Consider the following 15,462-nt stretch of genomic DNA (forward strand, 5'->3'; position numbering starts at 1 on the left):
CTGGGCAGCACTCGCAGCCGCTGGCCACTGCAGCGCCGCTGGGATAACTGCTACAGGCGCATGGCCTGCCCCTAGGGTTGTTGCCTAATTAGCGCCCCCTGGACGCCTGTGGGAGGGCTGCTGGCCACATAGCTCCCAATCGGGTTAGGGACGCCAAGCGGGGTGGCCTGATACAGGGGATTGATGAAAGTTGTCATTGGCAGACTGACCCTAGGCCGGTCCCCAATAATGGGATTTTGGCTCGAACTGCCGCCATATTCTGCCTGAGCCAGCAAGCCTACCAGCCCACCTCCAGTCCTCCACCTTCAGCCCCTGCTGCAGTCCCATCAGGTGGTGTGACCGTGGTGTTTAGTCTTGCCCTTGACGTGGCCTGCTGTCTCAAGGCAACAAGGGTTTCACGGAACTCTTCAAACTGACTTTGCTGACTGGCCGCGGATTTATCAATCATAGCCATCATGTGACGTAAGTCATCGGAAATGGGTCTAAAGACGTCCACAAGCTGCTGTATACTGCCCGCGAGGGGGTCTACAGTGTCATGCACCATAACCTCCAGCTGATGTGCTGAGTCATGGCTGGCGTTACTGCCATGTGAACCGCATGGTCCGTCCTCGGCTTGGCCTACAAACTCAGTCGACGTAGGATTCTCCATTTCTTCATCCACCATATTTTCCTTTTGGATACGAGGACGTCCTGGTCCTTTCTTTTGCTTGACCATAGCAGTCGTTGGCTTATGAGGGTCCCACCGGGTGTGCCAAAATATGTTGGTGGTAAAACTCCCCAACACTCACACGCGGGGATACACATGAGGTGCGAATAGTGCGGGCATGCCAGAACCTTTGCGTAGGTTCAAACGAGGCCGAGAATAGCCTGATCTGACTTCTTACCAGGCTAGTAGGTTTGCCTCCTGCCTGAGTAGCTCTAAGGTCTTTTGGGTTAAGCCAACAAACTATGGACTGCAGCCCGAAATGCTATTGCTCAAATAAAAAGGGAAAGAACCTTGAGACACAAACAACAATGAACTGAAATAATAAATGCATTAACCAGTCATACCAGATACAAGTGTGAGCCTTGCGCATGCACCCCTGTTGTCTTTAGTATGTGACTGTACATTCTCTTCAACCTCAAATGACAAAAAGCAATAACGAAATGCAGAGCAAACAAGTAAAAGTAAAATGCAAAATGAATAAAGACGAAATGTTGGTTGTCAGATGTGTTATGTGTCCCTACAGATAAGCCTTCTCCCTTATATAAGATAAGCCTTGGCAGTTATTAGTCTACGCAACTGCTCCCTCCAAGGCCACCCTCTTCGGTCCATCTCCCCCTGGCTCCAATCAGGTGCTGCCACGCAAGCCATCATCCTTGCTCTCACTCCAACTGCTATAGCAGTGGCGGGCCCCACCAACGTTGCCATCAACCTCGTTCCCTGCGAGACGCAGACTTGCGCCTGGTACCGCCTGTGTTTCTGCCACATGGGCCATCCCCCCTAATTGTCAGGGGTGCAGCCACGTCTCCGTATTCCTTCTCGATCTCGGCCCCACGATGATGGCCCTATCTCGGTTCGCGCCTGGCCCACCCTACTCAGAGCCAGGTGGTTTGGGCCGCAAACAGTCACCCAATTCATACCAAGGGCAATATAGTTATTTTTGTTGCACAAATTCTGAGAGTAGTATCAAACTCAATTCATCATCATATAGAGTGTCCTCTAGGGTGACGAAAATGAGGTGTCTACAAAAACCCCTCTTTAAGTGAGGCAATGCTGAAGACAAGAAAGTCACAGAAAATGACTCGACATTTTGTCACATCCAGGTAAATACTACCTACACCTCTCCTAAGGGTGCAAGAAAGGCTACATTGGCAAACACGATATATATGGATTGGAACTCATGAACTCTCCAAATTAAAATACAGCTAAACACATCGTATGAAATATGATGCAAGCTCGACATGCGCTCTTTTGGGCTGACCAAAGAAGTGCAGGTAGAAGAAATCAATAATTGCAGCAAGACGTGCCAGTACATGTGATTGGGATGGATTAAATGCCAAGAAGGGTGATCAACTACAAGAGCACATGATCGATACATTGAAAGATGATCGACAACTTTCAATACATGTTCAACGACACAATAACAAGGGCTTACTAGCAACAAAGGGAGAGGTGATCGACGACAAGAGCACATGATCGATTATAATAGCACGACTAACTCTCTCAAAATATTACCATCAGTAGTATGTATCAAGGGAAACTGTATTATTGGGATAGAACCTGAGAAAAATTTCTTATCATATTTAGTAATGATGCTTATTACTATAGTTGGAAAACCAGATTTTGAATCGGGTGAATCACCCGAGTAGAGTCAAGAAATCATGAAACATAGTCATGAGTCATGAAGACTCACCCATGTTTAAGAAATAACTAGCTTAGGTTCGAGCCGGTTTGAGTTTTCATTGATTTTCGATATTTTTTTGCCCAAGTCATGTGAAAATCACCAAGTCTGGTTTTTTTTATTGGGCAATATACTATTCATAGATCATGAGTTTGGTCTACAACTACACAAAACACTAGAATTTTTGTTTGATGTCTTCAATATTAGCCTTTTTCTTTTATCACGTGCAAAGCAACCATAGGCTCACTCTCTCCTTACTCGGAGAAGGAAGATGGAAGATATTAAAAATGAGCAAGAGATCACTGCCTAGTCATGTAGCTCCTACACCATTACAGGGGGGCCAATTAGAGCGCGTGTAGGGGCATCAACATGGATGACATATTTGATTTCATTGTGGGTAGGGTAGTAATTTCTTGCACTCCTGTGTCTGGACATTAAGGTTCATCATTCACATGTCAAGATAAAAGAGATGTTTCAGCCCATTTTCTTCTCTCGACTCTCCACCTTTGGCCATCTTGTATTCTATTTTTTTTTTCTAGAATCGTTAGCCTGGCTACTATCTCAGGTGTTGCAGGTGTTGAACTAATTCCACAAATTGGGCTTCTTTAATTAGTTCATGGGCCTGAACTAGCAATTCCCAGATCTACTCCCTAAACTTTGTCAATAACTATGATTGAAGTCATTAGAATAAAGGGCAATTTGGTCATATAGAAATTTTATCTAACGTTTTGGGGCCTGGGTACTTGGGGTTACGTTTGTAATTTCGAGAAACACAGGGGAAAGTGTAATTTAGACTAAAAACTATATCAAGAAATTTTTTTTTTTTAAAAAAAAAAGGGTTGCAATTCCTAGTCCGTCATTTAGAAGGAATTCCTTCTTTTCCAGATTTAGTAACTTATTGCAATTCCTAGTTCTAGTTCGGCTTTTAGAAAGAATTCTATCTTCCTCGTTTTAGTAGGATTTACTATTTAGTAACTTATGTACGTTGGTTATAAATATCCCACCCAACCTGAAGAAGAGTATCAACAAGCACGAGGAAGCCTTCCAAACCCTCCTTGCTGCTGTTGCTGTTGCTATTGCTATTGCTGCCTTCCAAACTGTTGTATTATTATTTTATAGAAGCATTTTTGGGTCAAAGCACTTGTTTCAAAAAGCACTTTTTCAAGTGTGTGTCAAAGTTTCAAAATTGTGTTTTGTTTCATTCCCTGCTCTTTTGTTTCCCTCCTCTATTTTGTTTGAAATTGGTTGTACTCTCTTGTGTGCAAGAGGCTAGAATTGAGCTCAAGAATAGTCCCACATTGGTTGTGGGAGAGTTACTTGAGGGGTATATATATAGGATTGTTTCCTTAAGGTGTGAGCCTTTTGGAGAGGAAGACACCCTACTCTCTAGTGTGTGGGGGGTCCTTGGGGTGCTTTTGAATCGCGCGTGCGCGCGTCGGGCCGTGGCCGAGGTCGAGGTCAGGGTCGGGGTGTGGGTGTGGGTGTGGGCAAAACCTTATAGGAGTTTTAATGTTTTATCTAAAACTCGATTTGGTTCACACGTGGTTCATCTATACGGTTGAACCACACTTGTCTATTCGTACATATATATGAATAGTTACACCCCCTCCCTGTATGTGGAGGTATACATACGGTCACACCTCCTCCCATGTAAGGGTTACACCCCTGTACATATATCACCTATATTCATACGGATGTATCCCTTCATGAAAGGGTACTCCAACATTATATATACATCATGTCATGCCTGCATTTCATATAGACAACAGAAACGTATTGTCCCTGCAACAGTCCGTTCCAGAGACAGATACTTACTGTATTTTCGTTTAAGTAAAAAGAGGGTTGTATAGCCGTTTGGTATCCTTGGTACTCGTATTAGGTTCTGCAACCTATACGTTTAGGAGTTGTATTTATCTTGGAGGGTAAGGTGCAAGGTCAACCCCGTTGCAGAAGAGGGGGCATCTAAATCCTTAAGGAAAGTATCTTTCAGATACGACTCAACTCGGTTGTTCGTGCTTCTTCCTTTCTGGTTCGTTTCACTCTGCAACTGGTGTGTGATAACAGGTATTTCTCTATTTCTGTATATCTGCTTTGTCTTATAGTATATGCCTAGTATAACAATCTTAAGGATTTAGATCTTATTTGGCTTATTTTCTGTGTAAGACTATGGCTGGGAATAATACTGTGGACCTTCCACCTACTGCTGCCGCTGCCCAAAATACTGCTGCTACCATACAACCGAGTATGGAGAAACTGAGAATAGTTTCAGAGTTTGATAAGATAGCACAGTTCACCGGACAGAATTTTAAACAGTGGAAGCAGATGATGCTATTTGCATTAACGCAAATAGGGGTAGCGTTTGCATTGACTGATCCCAAGCCTCCGGACAGTGAGGATATTGATCTCGATATGAAGAGGGTTACTTGGATCGAAGCAGACTTTCAATGCAAGAACAAGATTTTGAATGCTCTATCGAATGAATTGTATAATGTTTACAATTCCTTTGATCATGCCTACATGATTTGGAATGCTTTGGTCAACAAATATACTCTGGAAGATGCTGGCTTAAAGAAGTATGTGGTGTCAAATTTTCTGAACTTCCAGATGACTGAAGGTGAAACCATCTCTTCTCAAGTAGACAGATTCCAGGTTATGGTTGGGAATTTGGCTAAAGAGAACATGATTTTACCAGATCTGTTTGTCACAAGTTCTTTAATTGATAAACTACCTGACTCTTGGAAGGATTTCAAAACTACTATAAAACACAAGAGGAAGGACTGGTCTTTTGATCAGGTGGTAGTTCGCATCAAAATAGAGGAATGGAACTGCATTAAAGACAAAGGTGAAAAGCCCATTGGATACATTGGATCCAATGCCCATCTGGTGGAAACAGAGAAGAAACCAAATCTTAAGAGGAAAGGCAATCCTGTTCAGAAAAGTTCAAACTCAAAGAGGAAGAAAGGAAATTGCTTCATGTGCGGCAAGCCGGGTCACTTCAAGAAAGACTGCAGGAACAAGAAGAAGGTTTTGCCAGATAAGGCAAAAGTCAATCTTGCAGAAGAGGAAGTCTTTGCAGCGATGATAACCGAAGTATTTTTGGTTGAAAAACCAAATGACTGGATAATAGACACATGTGCTACGAGGCACATCTGTGGGGACCGAAACTCTTTTTTGAGTTATTCTATTTTAGATGATAAGGTCTATATGGGCAACTCTCAGTCAACCAAGGTTATCGGCAAAGGGAAAATTACCTTGAAGCTCTCTTCAGGAAAGATACTTATTTTGGACAATGTGCTGCATGTGCCAGAAATAAGACGCAATCTTATTTCAGGGCCACTTCTCAACAAGGCAGGAATGAAGTTACTTTTTGAGTCTGACAAGCTTGTAATTCTGAAAAATGATGTATTTGTGGGAAAGGGGTATCTTAGCGATGGTTTATTTGTACTAAGTGTTTCTGAGATAATAAAAGAAAAGCCTAGTGCTTCTTCTGCTTACTTTATTGATTATTAAGATTTATGGCATGGTAGATTAGGTCACTGCAATGCATCTTATATTTCTTATATGCATAAGAAAGGCTTAATAGACAATCATATTAAGCAACCATTGACAAAGTGCCCCACATGTGTGGAGGCAAAATTCACTAAAAGACCACATAGGTCAATGGAACGACAAAGTGGCCTTCTTGATTTGGTGCATAGTGATCTTTGTGACTATAAGTCACTTGAATCTAGAGGAGGTAAAAAATATGTTGTTACATTCATAGATGACCACTCTAGATTTACCATGGTGTACCTTCTTAAGTCCAAGGATGAAGCAAGTAATGCTTTTATATCCTCTAAGGCAGAGGTGAAAAATCAATTAGGGAGGAAAGTGAAAAGGCTTAAAACTGATAGAGGTACTAAATACTCTAATCTTTCTCAATTTTGTGAGGACCATGGGATTATTCATGAGACCACCGCCTCTTATCAACCTGAGTCTAATGGGGTGGCAGAAAGGAAGAATCGAACATTGAAGGAAATGATAAATTTAATGCTCATAAGCTCAGGGTTACCCCTAGACATGTGGGGGGATGCCATGTTATCGGCATGTTATATTTTAAATAGAGTTCCGCACAAGAAAATCGGATTGTTACCCTTTGAATTATGGTATGGAAGAAAACCTACTATAAAGCATTTAAGGGTATGGGGTTGTCTAGCCAAAGTGGCTATACCAGAACCAAAGAAAAGGAAACTAGGACCAAAGACATGTGATTGTGTTTTTGTTGGATATGCAGCTCACAGTACTGCATATCGATTTATGGTTTTTAAAACCATAGATGATGTGTTTGACGAAAATGACATCATTGAGTCAAGGGATGCAGAATTCTTTGAGAATGTATTTTCTCTTAAGTCTAACCTATTAGAAAGGAAGGTTGATAGTAGTGTATCACCTTTTGGACAAGAAGTGTTAAAGAATATTGAACCTATATCTAGTGATTCAAGTCAATTACGGAAAAGTAAAAGGCAAAAGAAAGCTACTTTTTCGGATGGTGATTGGGTTGTCTATCTTTTAGACAATGATCCTTTATCGTATAAAGAAGCGGTGACATCTTTAGATGCCGTATTTTGGAAAGAGGCCATCAAAAGTGAACTAGATTCCATTTTAGCCAATCACACATGGATATTAGTTGACTTACCTAAAGGTTCCAAAGTGTTGGACACTAAGTGGATATTTCGAAAGAAATTAAAATCAGATGGATCACTAGATAAGTTTAAAGCCCGGTTAGTAGTAAAAGGCTTTAGACAAAAGAAGAATATAGATTACTTTGACACATTTGCTCCAGTAGCAAGAATAACTACTATACGAGTAATGATGGCTGTTGCGTCTATGTATAATTTGATTATACACCAAATGGACGTGAAAACAACGTTTCTAAATGGCGACTTGGTAGAAGAAATATACATTAAGCAACTTGAAGGTTATGTTGTGCCTGGACAAGAACACAAGGTATGTAAGTTGGTTAGATCACTTTATGGACTCAAACAAGCTCCAAAACAGTGGCATGAAAAACTTGATTCGGTACTTGTATCGAATGGTTTTCTCATAAATGATGCTGATAGGTGCTTGAATAGTAAGTTCAATAAAGGCAAAGGTGTGTTCATCGTACTTTATGTAGATGACATATTGATAATGGGAACAAGTTTAGACATTGTAAAGCAAACTAAAGGTTTCTTAATGTCTAAGTTTGATACAAAGGACATGGGGGAGGCTGATGTAATTCTTGGAATTAAGATCATCAGAAAAGAAAAAGAGATTATATTATCCCAATCCCATTATGTTGAAACCATACTAAAGAAGTATGGTTATAATGATTTATCATCGGTTAAAACACCTTTGGACATTAATTATTTTTTACAAAAGAATTTGGGGGAACCTGTCTCCCAAAAGAAATACTCACAAATCATTGGTTCAGTTACATATCTAATGAACTGCACCAGACCAGATATCGCTTTAGCAGTTGGAAAATTGAGTCAATACACTCATAATCCAAGTATAGAGCATTGGCATGCCATGACAAGATTATTACGATATTTAAAGGGAACGATAGCCTATGGCCTTCACTACAGTGGAAAACCAGCCGTGTTAGAGGGCTATTGTGATGCTAACTGGATTTCAGATACCAAGGAAACATTAGCAACTAGTGGATATGTTTTCACACTAGGAGGTGGAGCGATTTTGTGGAAATCGGTAAAGCAATCCTGTGGTACAGGATCCACCATGGAAGCTGAGTTTATAGTTTTGGAAAAGGCGGGAACTGAAGCAGAGTGGCTTAGAACTTTGATGGCAGATATTCCATTGTAGCCAAAACCATTGCCTTCAATATCACTTCATTGTGATAATCAAGCGACAATAGCTAAAGCTAAGAATAAAATGTACAATGGAAAGAAGCACAACATCCGCTTAAGACATAATTTTGTACGGCAGTATATTAATGAAGGAACAATAGCTATTGATTTTGTGAAATCTAAAAGCAACTTAGCTGATGTTTTCACAAAACCGTTGCCTACAAAAATAATTCATGATTCATCTAAGGGAATGAGCTTAAGGCCTGTGACATAGGTCATGTGATGGACACCCAACCTATGTGAAGAGGTAAATTCCTGAATTAGGTTCAAAGGGTACAAACGAAGTCACTAGATGATCTGTCTAGTACTACTACATTTTTTGCTCATTTTAGGTAGATAGGAAAAGTATTACCACCACAAAGGAAGGAGGATGAGTCTTATAGACTCTTAATCTAGTCGGATCTCATGTAAAGTGGGGGTGTGTTAATTGTGGTGCATACTATGGACTGACCTAAATAGATGTAGGAGGTGAGGCCGCCTACCGATGAGAATTTTAGAGGTGAATTCTCTAAACATCTATGAGACCAGGATAGGGGACAAGGCCAGTTAAAAAAATGTCCATCTTTATAAAAGGGATATCACAAACGGTCGACTAGTAGGATGTGGCTGGTGAACTAGTCGGCTACACCGATGAGGAAAGGTTTAAGAAGTCTGACTTCACCTGTACTCTGTGGCGTAGTTCATCAGACCTAGTGTAGGTTCAAGTCCTGAAAACACCTGCAACGATGTGTCCTACTATGTCTAACATACTTATCACTCGATATGTATCCATATTTTGAAACTTGTGGGGGAATTGTTGTATTATTATTTTATAGAAGCACTTTTGGGTCAAAGCACTTGTTTCAAAAAACACTTTTTCAAGTGTGTGTCAAAGTTTCAAAATTGTGTTTTGTTTCATTCCCTCCTCTTTTGTTTCCCTCCTCTATTTTGTTTGAAATTGGTTGTACTCTCTTGTGTGCAAGAGGCTAGAATTGAGCTCAAGAATAGTCCCACATTGGTTGTGGGAGAGTTACTTGAGGGGTATATATATAGGATTGTTTCCTTAAGGTGTGAGCCTTTTGGAGAGGAAGACACCCTACTCTCTAGTGTGTGGGGGGGTCCTTGGGGTGCTTTTGAATCGCGCGCGTGCGTCGAGTCGAGCCGAGCCGGGCCGTGGCCGAGGTCGAGGTCAGGGTCGGGGTGTGGGTGTGGGCAAAACCTTATAGGAGTTTTAATGTTTTATCTAAAACTTGATTTGGTTCACCCGTGGTTCATCTATATACGACTCAACTTGGTTGTCCGTGCTTCTTCCTTTCTGGTTCGTTTCACTCTGCAACTGGTGTGCGATAACATGTATTTCTCTATTTCTGTATATCTGCTTTGTCTTACAGTATATGCCTAGTATAACACAAACCCTCCTTGCTGCTACTGCTGCCGCTACTCTCTGTCTTACTCATAATGGGTCATTCAAAGATGATGAAAAGAGCTAAGAAACAGCTGCTTCCATCCATTGGAACTCTGCTAAAGGAACTGCTCACAGAGGTATTACCTCGAGTTGGATCTTCTGTAGTGACTGACCTCTTCAACCTGAAACAGAGGTAACCATTAATGGTTTCATAACTAGCTACCTTAGCTCTCCTTCCTTCCCTCATGCACATCAACTCATCTAAATTTTCTCTTTTTATTGGTTTGCAGTTGTAAAGAATTCTACAGGGCTGGTGTTGACACAGAAGTGCTTTGAAGGGTCTCATTAGAAAAGCTACCGGCAATTCCATGGCGGGTTTCATCTGAGTATCATTCTTTCATAAGACAATGCGAGGAGAAAGGTAACCCAGAAGCTCTGTTCAAGCATGGTATGGTGAGTTTTTTTTTTTTTTTGTGATTAATAAAACAGTAATTCAAAATTTTGGGAATTTTTCTTTGTGGATTTAGAAATATAATTATTTGTTTTCAGGTGGAATATTTTAGTAGAATGGAACAAGAGTCAGGGATGGAATTACTGAAGAAAGCAACTTATCTTGGACATGAAGTAGCTGCATACATGCTCAGATTAATCCTCTTGTGCACTAATTACCCACTAAAAGATCAAGGTTTAGACATTTTGAAAAAAGTAGAGCAACAAGGATGTTCACCATCATCATCAACAAAGATCCAAAAATACCGTAAACGATCGAAAGAGATAATCAGGGAAATGTGGACTAGTATTGATTCTCTTCCAAAACCAGCTGAACCCATTTGTACCAGTTTAGTCTGCAATAAGAGAAATGGATTGATTAATTCTTCTGGATGGTTATCAATTGAAGATGAAGAACCTCCAAATTGTCAAGCTTGTAAATGGGATCGGAAAATTGTTTTGCTTAGGAATGTGCTACATGCAACATAATAGATTATTCTTGCTTAAATTAATGAAACTATGAAGCTGTTCTTACAAAAAAAATATGTTAAATTTTATTACACATTCAATGGATTCCTTATTCATTCTCTTATTTTTTGGGTTTTTTTGTTTTTTTTGTTTTTGTTTTTTGTTTTTTGTTTGTTTTCCGGTCAGATGTATCTGTTCTTGATAACATCAAGAGCTTATACAAGGTAGTGATCACATCCTTGCCATGGACACTATTATTTATTTAATGTATTGACTAACAAATTAACTAAGAAAAAAGAAGAAAACTTTGGTTTGGAAGTATCCATTGTCTTAACCATGTTATTTAATTATTAAATCAAGTATTCCTTCACCTGTTGTGAGGGACCATAGTCATCGATATTGTTAGATTGCATTAGGGAGGGGTAATTTTGTCTATATGTGAACAAATGTTCGGTTAGTTGGTCGATGGCTTGCCATTAGAGTGCATGCCCTCAGGAGGTCACGGATCGACTCTTTTGCTTCATGTTTGTGCCATAATAGCAGTCACCCCTTCCTCCCAGTGGAAATGAAATTAGCGATAAGGTGAGTAACATCAGATTTTGGTTTAAATAATGGCATAAGAGTCCAAAATATATGTTGCAGGTCCGTAACTTAGGGTTGGCAATGTTTATTTTAGCCTACTGTCATAATGGAAAAAAGTTCCATGTGAGGGAGTGTATCACCCACACCTATACACAAAGGGGGTGAAATGATCACCCCACCACCGCCACCATGGAAGACGGAATTCCTATCCCCATGACGTCAACGTTTGTGCTTGATCTTGTTGGCCCTTGTATGCACATAGGGGCCACTCTCCCTCACAGAGAACGCCAATCCTTTGATAATATGTCTATTTGCATTAGGTAGTTTGGTGATTTTGAAATATAGCTGGGTAATCAAGTAAATTTTCCAAAATAAATCTCATCACCAAAATGATTTCTGGGTTGCCGCTTTTAGTGTGGATTCATAGTCTTTTAGGTAATTGCCACAAAAATAGAATAAAGGCCACCTCTCACTCTCTCTCAATTAGCTTTCCACAATTAATCGATCCCAATAGCACCACCACACGACCATGTTCCCAAAAGCATTCTCAAACCATCCAAAGGCTCCATGGGAGGGTCATAATGTACGCAGCCTTATTCGTAACCACTTGATCATAATGGAGCAACCTTACCGTTGCATTAAGGCCCGCAGCAAAGCCTTAATCCTCCAAAGCACCACCACACAACTGGAAAATTATCTCCTCCAGTTCCTTGCTGAGTCCAGCTCCCCCACAACCAGAGGCCTTATGTATTTTTATCTTTCCATTTCCTGCACGCTTCTTTTTCTCAAGTTCTTCTAATAGAAGGGGGTGCACCCTAACTGGGCACTGTGTTCAAGCATGGGTAGGGTGGTCATTTCAAATCCAGATTCTCTACGACGCGCTGTCTGTAGCAGCTTGTGCGGCGCAGATTGAGTTGCGCATGCAAAGACCACCTTACCCCTGCCTAAACACCTTATCCAAGCAGGGGTAAGGTGGTCTTTGCACATGTGGCCCAATCTGCACTGCACAGGCCGCTACGGGCAGCTGGGCCGTAAATGATCTGAATTGGGTCATTTCTGCCCCTCTCTATTAGAAGAACTTGGGGGGAGATGGAGCAAATAAAGGTCTGAGGGCTGATTAGCGTTACAAATAAGAAATAACTCCGTATCTTTTGGACTGGAAATTTCGTAGCCTTGACAATTTAGTAAGTTGTCGATCATGCCCTCATCTTCCCCAAATCATCAAGGGAAATGGTAATCTTTGCTTTGATTTTTGGGTTTTGGTCTCTGTAAGAAAGGAGTCTTATCTGTCTCTTCCCTTTGCTCTATCAGAAAACTTGGTGACTGAAGTGGTACGTACTTCACTTCTCTCTTGCTTTATTATCAGTTTCTGTTAAAACTACTTCCATCCATTGCATACTTGCAGTCATATGATTCTTCCATGAAGCAGAAAGCCAAGAATGGATAGGAAATTGGTGTTAAAAATTTCTAACATCCAAGATGTGAACTTATGCCATGTTCCTCTTCTTTTTCTCAATCAACCTGTTTTGGTTGACAAACGCATACCTATTGGCTTAACTGATTATCACAGTTCATCAAGTATTTTAGATAAGGACTGTTCTACCAAAGTTTCAAATTTCTTATCAGTTTCAACATTAACTAATCTTATTTCATTCAGGAAAATCTGCTACAAGAGTAGTTCGGTATTCAAATCTGCTTATTCTTCAAATTTTCATCAATGGTGTTCAAGTTCGAAGAAGCGACCATTGATGAGATTCAGTTGGCTTTCAAACAAAATTCCCTCACATCGAAACAACTAGTCCAGTACTACAAAGATGCCATTGAAAAATGGAACCCTATAATTCATAATGTGATCCAGGTGAACCCTGATGCTCTAACCCTGAGCGAGGGAGATTAACGCCTACGAAGATCACAAACACGCTGCTTCTGTGATTGTGAAGAACCCCCAGTCCCAGGTTGTGCTGAACGACGGGGGATTCCAGTGCTGCTTAAGGACAATATTGCTACCAAGGATAGACTGGAGACGACATCTGGGTCTTGGGCACTCGTTGGTTCTGTGATGCAGGGGTTGTTGACAGACTTAGGAAGGCAGGAGCTATCATATTGGGCAAAGCTGGCCTTATAGAGTGGGCGAATGGGCGGTCTCGACCTCCAAGGATAATGCCGGCCGGTTGGAGCGCGAGAGGTGGAAGAGTGCGGGTGAGCTGTTAGTTAATCCATTAATTTGTATTTGTCATTTACATTGTTCTGAGTCCTGAAATTGTGTTTCGTTTCCTTATTGGATCCTGATGGTGTCAGAACCCATATCAAGAAGACGCTTTCCAGGGAGGTTCGAGCACAGGATCTGCAGTTAGCGTTGCAGCAAACTTGGTGACGGTTTCCCTAGGAACTAATAGCTCCATTATTCAACCTTGCAGTGTCAATGGTGTTGTGGGCATCAAGCCAACTGTGGGTCTTACTAGTAGGTCAGGGGTTATACCAATGAGCCTTAGACAGGAGACTGTTGGGTAAGCTTGGATCCAACTTTCTATTCCTTTTTGCCCTTGAGCTTGTGATTTTGATGATATAAGCTGTCAAATTTGAGCTGCTGTATCTTATGGGAAAGTATTGGAGGCGCCAAATCAATTTTTTTGAGGAGATTCAAATATATAGTAGTGTGTTGTTTATTTGATTCTGTCTATCAATTCCCTTGGCAGTCCCATTGCAAGGACAGTGTCTGATGCTGTGCATGTGCTTTATGTAATTGTTGGTTATGACCCTCGAGACAAGATAATCCTTGATGCTGCCCAATACATTCCAGCTGATGGATACAAGCAGTTCCTGAGAATTGATGGACTCAGAGGAAAGAAAATAGCAAACCTATGACACCATTTCAAACCTTCATATGATTACGAGTCCGATTCCCCATTACCGAATATCTTTCAAAATAATCTCAAAACCATAAGGTAAGGATATATTTGTCATGTTGCTGCTCCTTCAGGTTTCTGTCTTTCTTATATTAGCATCAGATCTCCTGGCCGTATTGCACCTCATGTTCAAGACAACATTCTCTTACTACTGAGGGCTAAGACCTAATCCAATAGTTCACAACCGCATTGGTGTAAACATTGCGGTCATTCATTGTCCAACATATGACTCATACCCCTTGAATTTTCAGTGTTAGGACTGTTATATAATGGCTCCAAAATCAAGCCATTGCCCAAGTTTTTGACATTTTGTAATTCCGGCTGTCTGATTATGTTTCATCTCCTGTTCGTTTTGATGTTAGGGAGAAAGGAGCTGTTGTGTTAGATGGCCTTGTGGTACCTGACTTGGAAACAATCATGAATATTCAAGAAAGTGGTGGATCAGTAGCTCTTATGCATGAGATCAAGCGTGATCTAAATGCTTACTTCTCCAACTTGCTTAAATCCCTAGTCAGGTCATTAGCTGATGTCATTGCCTATAATAAAGAACATGCAACAGAGGCAAGTATTCATGTCATTAGACCTTTGTCACTTATTTCTTTACTAGTTTCTTTACCCACGACACAGAAGCAGCCTGTGTCCGTCATGATATTCTGCACACATGAACCGCTGCCGTATGAATTGTTCAACAACTTGATCGTATTTACATCAATACAGTGTTGTTGCTTTTATTGTTGTCTATTAATACTTATAGTATTAGTATTATCAAATCTTGGTTGTCTAAGATACTGAATTCTACTCACATAGATTGCTGTTTGGAGAACATTTCAGGGAAATGAGTTATATGATAAACCCTGTCTGGATTCAAAAACTTTTTCATTTTGTAATTTATTCTTAAAGTAGTTCTAGGAAATATATACTATATCTAATAACCTGTTTGAAGTTTATAACCTTTTGATAGCTTCCTGCAGGCAATACAATTTCTTAGCATCAAATCGGTTGGTTATCTGAGGAAAATTGTGCATCAGAATACAATTATACTACTTTACACTATAAACAGTTTTCACAAAGATAATAGGGGACTAAAAAAGAAAGGTTCAATACGACTCATTGAAACTTGGAAGATAAATTTCTTCCCCCTTCAAATAGTTGAATCAAGTCCTCATTGCCCCCTTACAAATTATTTTTCTTACTTGCAGGAAATGTTGGGGGAATATGGACAGGATTTTTTTGAAGATGCCCAAGAAACCATCCTGCCAAGTAATGCATATACAGACGCAATCCTGAAGTTAGAAAACCTTGTAAAGGACTTCGAGAAGTTCATGAAGGATAGTGATTTGGATGCATTTGTGGCTCCAGAACAC

At 40.5% G+C, this 15,462-nt stretch overlaps 1 protein-coding gene and 1 long non-coding RNA gene across 2 annotated transcripts in view; both read left to right on the forward strand.

Moving 5' to 3' along the window:
* Positions 1-15,204, forward strand: part of LOC122666228 — a 22,189-nt gene extending 6,985 nt beyond the window's left edge. The window contains exons 3-4 of the long non-coding RNA XR_006333513.1: positions 1,585-1,591; positions 14,529-15,204. This is a non-coding gene — a long non-coding RNA (uncharacterized LOC122666228). The remainder of the gene's footprint in view (positions 1-1,584; positions 1,592-14,528) is intronic.
* LOC122666226 (probable amidase At4g34880) overlaps positions 1-15,462 on the forward strand; it is a 33,497-nt gene that overhangs the window by 17,822 nt on the left and 213 nt on the right. The gene's annotated exons all lie outside the window — the stretch shown is intronic.

This window comes from Telopea speciosissima, chromosome 6 (genome assembly GCF_018873765.1).
Source record: "Telopea speciosissima isolate NSW1024214 ecotype Mountain lineage chromosome 6, Tspe_v1, whole genome shotgun sequence".
Taxonomy (NCBI): Eukaryota; Viridiplantae; Streptophyta; class Magnoliopsida; order Proteales; family Proteaceae; genus Telopea; species Telopea speciosissima.